Consider the following 3,795-nt stretch of genomic DNA (forward strand, 5'->3'; position numbering starts at 1 on the left):
GATAAATGGGATGGAAGGATAAAAGGTGAAGGATAGAAGGTGGAGTGGATAGGATAATGAAAGGGATGCGCAAGGGGAGAAGAAAAAGTGGGCAAGATCAACATTGACACACACCTTGAAGGGTGATGGAATAATGGAGGAAATATGGATGAAATAGTATGAGGTTTAGATGTATGAGGTTCTGGAATAATTTTAGAGGAAGGTGGAGTAGAAGGCTTTGAAAACTTTTTAGGAAGATGTTGGGAAGAAGGTGGAGTGAAAGCCTTTGGAAGCTTGAATGTCAACTTTGATTTGTTTTCAATATTCAAGTCCTTCAAAAGAGACTTGGGAATCCATATAACTTTTGATTTTTCATTAGATGCTTTGGAACACTTTTCTTCAATAATAGATTTAAGAATCCATACTTTATTTGGTTGAGCTCTTTGAATAGTGGACCTTTGTGGTCTCTTTTGCATATTTTCCTTCTTGACATTCACATGTCGATTAGGGGAGACATAGTGAACTTTTGAGGATGGATTCATGCACTTATGTTTGAGTTGATCATCCAAATTGCTTCCAAAGGACTTGGGATTTATGGATGAATGAGGCCAATATGACTGGTTTAGATGGAAAGGTGGATGTGAGGAGTTCAACTATGTGTATCTTTGTTGATCTTGGGGTAGGGTAAGAGGAATGTGTAATGAGCTAGTAGTGGCAATAAGAGATAGAGGAACATAAGGTCCCAATATGGATGGAAGACTTGAAGGTTTTAGCTTAGATGGGTAGGGACCAAGGATAGATTTAGAAGATGTGAATGAACCATGAGTATGGATATCAGCATCTTTAGAGTGAGCAATATGACCAAAGTCATCAATAGATTTTGAGTAACAGTTATAGGAGCAATACCTTTGATAGGAGTATTTAAAGCTTGAGCATAGTTTGGAAGTGAATGTAGCAAGGTAGAATAAGAGAGCAAGGGAACACTTTTCTCTTCAAAAGGAATTTTGGGTAACATAGAAAAAGTATCCTTCTCTTGGTCTTTTGTAATCTCCTTAAGGATGGTGGAAGGAATATCTTGATCTTTCTTAGTAGAGGCACATGAAATGGGAGATGGAGGACTATGTGGCTCTTGAGATGGAGGCACGAGATCTTGGAAGACTTTAAAGGGGATGAAGGAATCTTGGTCTTGATCAACACTTGTTTCTTCATCATTTAAGTGGTCCTCTTGACATGAAACCAAATCTAGGGATGAGGGAGTATCTAAATCTGTATTCGAATATATTTCTAGAGTCTCAATAATAGGCTCTTGAAGGGACAATGGAGGAATAGTTAGATTGGGGATAATAGGAGGAGCAACACATGGAGGTTTTGGATCTTTTCTTTGTGTAGTATGGGAGAGGTTTGAAGCTAAGTCAAGATTAGCTTGAGTTTCCTTTAAAGGTAGTCCTTGTGGGTACACATAGTCAACTGGGAGAGTAGTGAGTTCTTTTGGTGAATATGTGTTGGAAATTTTGGACAATTTAGAAGGTGGATGTATGTTGGAAGAAGTAGAAGTTGTATTTGAACCATTGCTAGACATGGTTTCATGATATTGATCCTTCTTGAGAGTAGAATCTTTAGTAGCTAAGAGCTTAGATTTTTGAATTATGCCATTATCAAAGAGATCTTGGATCTTGTTTTTCAGCTCCCTACAATGTGAAGTTTTATGTAAATTATGTCTATGATAAGCACAATAGTTACTCATAAAGGAAACTCCGGAAAAAGTAAGCTTAAGTAAAATAATGAGTTTTTCTTCAAGAAGTTCTTCCAAGGTTAATTCATAAGATTTTCCCAAAGGTGTGAAATCACGCTTTGGTTTAAATTCCCAAGGTTTGTTTTCAAAGATATTCCTAGATTTCTTGGGTGTTTGTGAAGTGTTCTCAGATATCTTGGATTCAAGATCACAAGAATGTGATTTTTGGTTGTCATAGAAGGAAGGGAAATTTTCTCTCAAGGAGAATTTTTTGGATGATGTTTCATCTTCCTCCTTTAGTTTTTGAAGTTGAGCACTCATTGATTGGATTTGTTGCTTCATGTTTGCGATAAGTAGCTTTTCTTCCTCACTAGGAATATTGGACTTAGCACATTTTTTGTTAGCCATTTTGATGTACTATGTTTCAAGTAGTGAAAGCCAAGTTTTAGAACATAGTCAAGTTGCCACAGTCATAGGCAATGACAAAAAGCAAAAGCTTAGACAAGGACCACACTAGAACGTAGTCTCAGAAAAGCAAGATAAGAGTGTAGTATACTAAGGTACAAATAGTCTGATTTGAAAGCTAGAACAACCAAAGATTATGACTATCATGACACAGAGTACAAGAAGCACTAAAGGAAAAGAGCAAGATAACTGAGAGACAAGACTAGTTAAAGTATAGGTCACAAGTCATTAGCTAAGCAGGATGCCACTATTTGGCATTGTTAGCAGACAAAGAGTGACAAATGGATGTAGAGAAGGGCAACGTGCAAGCCGCAGACAACCAAAATAGACCAAGAGTGGAAATGCTAACACAAGATATCGCACGAGAAACCTTTATAGGTTGCGTGAAGAAGTGCAGGAAATGACCAATTTTAACAAGTTTTTGGCATTGTTTCAGCAGAGTTTTGCATGAGAATCTACAATGGTCGCTTGAGACAAGATCTCAGATTTGGCGAGAAGTTTTGACAAATTTTGATCATTTCAGTAACCAGGTAGATAAATAGGCACGTAGAACAAGAAGTAGGTGATTTCAAGCACGTCTAAAAAAAATGAGCAAGGGTAAAAGAAACCTTACGCATGAACAATCAAGTAACCTAGTTTGTGCTAATCCCTAGGAGAGCTATTTGTCTATGTTTTCAAAGAGTTTTGCAATCATTGCACACATTCCTAGAAAGTGAAAAGTTTGGCCTCTCTAAGGTTTTTAGTAATGTTTTGACTCTGCAAATTTTATGACTCATAGGGGTGACCTCCAATCCTGGTGCATTGAGGTTTCAACACAGTCCGAGAACTTAATATTCAAGAGCTACTAGGGAGATCTAACAACCCATAATGAACCACACCCATGGATATTTTTTACACAAGGAAATTTATATAGCGGTTGTCACTACCACATCAAAAATGGCTATTACCGCTCAAGGTTTCGTCAATGCAGTTTTCCCTGTAGAGGGATTGTTTGCTATGGTTAACCCTCTCTAAAGGTGATCAACTCACAATAGTGTACCACAAGGGGACTTAGCTTCCAGATTCAAGGTCTTGACACCTTTTCACTTTTAGCCCAATCAAAGCAGATAGATTAATCTGACATGCTAAACTAAGAGTATCTCTTAAAGATCTATGATATCAACTCCCAATGATCTATCAACCTCTTCGGAGAAAGAATGCCTCAATCAACAAGTTGAAGATTCATCTATCTGCAAGATGCTCAAAGTATCCTCCCCACCTACAAGGAATCCATCATAGAGAGGAGTTTCACTAGGAACCCACTCTCTTAAGATCCACGAATAGTGTTCATTGGGCTTAATTACTATGTGTGTACGGATGTTAATTCTCGAAAGCAAATCTATCCAAAAGTAGTCAAAGAGCACAAGGTGGTAGACTTAATGCTTTAACTAATGTGAGGTGAGTCCAAAGATGTGGAACATTTAACCCCTCACACAAGCCAAAACGAGTCCACAACTCATAAACTAGTGAGTTCTAGAAAGCACAAAAGGGTTGTCTAGTGGAGCATTTAACACTTCTTTCTTGTAAACCCCTCCCCTTTAACGTGGTGCTAATCTTGCAACCACAGGGTGAAATGAGGG

This window comes from Cupressus sempervirens, chromosome 2 (genome assembly GCF_028749045.1).
Source record: "Cupressus sempervirens isolate cs-2001-9-10 chromosome 2, ASM2874904v1, whole genome shotgun sequence".
Classification (NCBI taxonomy): domain Eukaryota; kingdom Viridiplantae; phylum Streptophyta; class Pinopsida; order Cupressales; family Cupressaceae; genus Cupressus; species Cupressus sempervirens.